Raw genomic sequence first — 3,723 nt, forward strand, 5'->3', positions numbered from 1 at the left:
TCTTAGATGACCAATGGTTGTCGTCTGTACGCACCATGTAAAGAGTTCATGGTCAGCTTGACGTACAATGATGAGGGTGCCCAGACCCCACTTGGGTTTCACCCTCATAATGAGATTGCCGCTACTCACAAGGAAAAGCTTTGGCCCTATTCTACCAGAAAGGTTTCTGAGACTGGAAAGGTTACTTATTAGCTCTGGCCCTTTCTAGACATCATGCATCGGATCTTCCGGAACTCCCTATTCCCTAAGATTGGCAACTTGGATCAGGTGCACTCTTACCTTGTGGACATGCTTCTGTTCTGTCAAGAACATCAGGGCTCTCTGCAGGTGCTGGATGTGTCTCATGTGATGTGGTCTGAGCTTCACTCTGTTGTCATGGAGCGCAAGTGCATCATCTGTGGGCCCTATCTTATGCAGCTTATCGAGGACACTTGGGCAGCCCAGTCTCCAGATGAGGAGCTTGTCACAGACAACATGGTGTCTCATGACACTATCGAGCTATGTCAGAAGGACAAGTGGAGTTCGTCTACTCCGGCACCTCCTGTGCAGGAGACTGTCATATCTGATGACGATGAGGAGGATGATGATGGGCCGGAGTATGAGCCCCCATCTGAGGAGCCCTCTTGGGCGAAGAAACTCAAGGAGAAGATGAAGCGTCCGTTCTGCTTCCAGGCCAAGGGCCAGTACAAGGCTCACAAGGAGGCCAAGATGGCTCGTCGTCGTGACAAGGCCATTATGAGACAGCATGGCCTTGAGGTTGCTGATGGCTCTGAGGAGCGGATCACTGATGAGGAGTCTTGGATTAGAGTGCATTTCCCATGGTCTGACACTGAGGAGGACACCGGAGTTCGCGCTTCTCCCCGCACTAGAGAGGCCTCTGAGGAGGAGGAGGAGGAGCATGACTGGTGATGCCATCGAGACCTACTACCATCGTGGGTCGTGTTGTCCCTTTTGGTGTCTTGCTTCCAAAGGGGGAGAGTTAGGGATTTGCCTTAGGTCTTGTGTTGGCGTGTTCGTGTTCTCGTGTCTCGTGTTCGTGTTTTCGTGTCTCGTGTTCGTTGTGTTCATTCGCTTTCTTTCGGCTATGAGCAAGACCATATCGTGTAATACATATGTGAACTACCCTATCCTATCTACTTTAGCATCAAGTACCCTATTATATTGTGAGAGGCTTCATCTTCAGCATTTATATTATTGCCCTCATGCTCGTCGTCCTTTCTTAGTTGTACTTGCTGTTATTTTCCTATGCAAGGATGTTGCCTGCCAACAAACTATAGGGGGAGTTTGATCCCTAAGATATGCACATAGCCTTTCATGCTAATTCCTTGGTGCACACCTCTAGGGGGAGCCCGTCTATATTTTGTTAGAAGGGGGTTTGCTTATTTTCAGTCACTTTTTGTGCAAATCCCGTGTTGTCATCAATCCACCAAAAAGGGGGAGATTGTAAGGGCATATTTATCCCTCAAGTTGTTTTGGTGATTGATGACAATACTTTTGCGGACTAATCGTCTGCACTAAGTGTTTCAGGTGATCTATTATATGGAAACTTTGCGATTGTTCCCCTCGAGGACTTCACTTTAGACGGATTATTTTCCTTCGCTTCTTTTTGGTGGAATTGAGTCGTAGGAATAACCGTACTATCAAGAGGGGATCTGTTTCGGAAGAGTATGGGTGGAATCATCATGTACACATTTTCCTTGCACCCTCGCTATCTTCCTGCCTGTTGGTGTTTCCGTGTTGTGCAAAACAAGGGGTGCCTTGTGCTACACGGTAGTACCGCGGCCAGGGCGGTAGTACCGCTTGTTAGTACCGCTGGTACTACCGCCCCTGCTGTGGTCTCAACTTTTTCGTGTCAGGTTTTCGTAAAAGACCACGCAGGGGGCGGTAGTAGGGACGGTTGTAGAGCGCGGTAGTACCGCTTGTTTAAGCGGTAGTACCGCTCCTACGCTCGCTCCAACTGCCGCACAGCTCGTTGCCCTCCTCTGTTGTTCCATCGGCTGTAGGGAGCAACAGTACCGCTCACTAGCGGTAGTACCGCCCATAGGGCGGTAGTACCATTCGTGTGCGTGTACTTCTTCTTTCTCAGCCCTGGTTGACCTATGCCCGCTTGCCACGACGGTAGTACCACTGTGGCAGCGGTACTACCGCTCCAGCTACGGTAGTACCGCCTAGATGCAGGCTGCGGGCTGCATAACAGTTGGATGTGTTCCCCCCACTATATATAGGGGTCTTCTTCTCCAAGAAGACTCACCTATTCCCCCAAAGCTCCATTAATGCTCCAAGCTCCATTTTTGCCCGATCTCTCTCCCTAGCCAATCAAACTTGTTGATTTGCTCGGGATTGGTTGAGAAGGCCCCGATCTACACTTCCACCAAGAGAAATTTGATTCCCCCACTAATCCCTAGCGGATCTTGTTACTCTTGGGTGTTTGAGCACCCTAGACGGTTGAGGTCACCACGGAGCCATAGTCCATTGTGGTGAAGCTTCATGGTGTTGTTGGGAGCCTCCGATTAAGTTGTGGAGATTGCCCCAACCTTGTTTGTAAAGGTCCGGTCGCCGCCTCCACTACAAAAAAAAGACACATCTGTGACATTTTGGGCCGAACGAAAAAAATTCTATCATACATATGACACTTCTATGACGATAATTGTGACAAAACCCGGTATCATCATAGATGTGGTGGGCTCCTACTTCTATGAAAAAAAATCATGACAGAAAATGGGATTTTCATCCTAGGCGGGCCAGAGACGCAGCTGCATGACATTCTTTGGGCCATCCATGATGGAAAAAACCGTGGTAGAAGTGAGGGGGAGGAAATTTTCGGGGAGTTCCCGGTTACGGTGGGAGGTCGGTGGCCGAGCGATGCGCGTTTCTCTCGTACACGTACGCGTGTGTGTGCGAGGTGTTGGCTCTAACTGAACCCGAGCGAGGCGTTGGGCTCTAACTGAACCTGAGCGATTGCACTACAGGCTACGCGTTACTGAACCCGAGCGGTCGATCGATGGCTGTTAACTGAACCTGATCGAGCGATTCCTTCGCTACTGCTGCTAACTGAAGCCGATCGATGCTGCCTCTGGGATGAACAGGGAGCATTGCGGGGGGGTTTGGATGAACAGTGAGCGGTGGCGTTGCCTCTGGATAAACAGGACCCCGTGGTGTGGTGGAGGGCTGGATGAATAATAGACGGTGGAGGGGTGCCTGTGGAGGGGTGCCCGTGGAGGGGTGGTTGAACAAGACCCCGTGGTGTGGAGGGCTGGATGAACAGTAGATGGTGGAGGGGTGCCCGTGGAGGGGTGGTTGAACTATAGCCGGTGGAGTAGCGCGCGGTGGAGGCTGGATGAACAGGAGCCCGTGGAGGCTGGAGGAGGTCGACGGTAGCCCGTGGAGGCTGGAGGAGGTCGACGGTGGAGATGAACAGTATCCCGTGGAGTCCCGTTTTTGGTACGCCACACCCCTCCCGATGAACAGGACCCTCATTTCGACCGTAGCGCTCCAACACAAGTCTGTTTCATCCATTTTGCGGTACGCCACACCCCTCCCGATCAACAGGACCCCCATTTCGACCGTAGGAGGTTTGTTTCGTCCGTTTTGCGGTATGCCACACCCCTCCCGATCAACAAGACCCCCGTTTCGACCGTAGGAGGTCCGTTTCCTCCGTTTTGCGGTACGCCAGACCCCTCCCAATCAACAGGACCCCGTTCCGAACATAGGAGGTCCGTTTCC

The sequence above is a fragment of the Triticum aestivum genome, chromosome 3A, assembly GCF_018294505.1.
Source record: "Triticum aestivum cultivar Chinese Spring chromosome 3A, IWGSC CS RefSeq v2.1, whole genome shotgun sequence".
NCBI lineage: Eukaryota > Viridiplantae > Streptophyta > Magnoliopsida > Poales > Poaceae > Triticum > Triticum aestivum.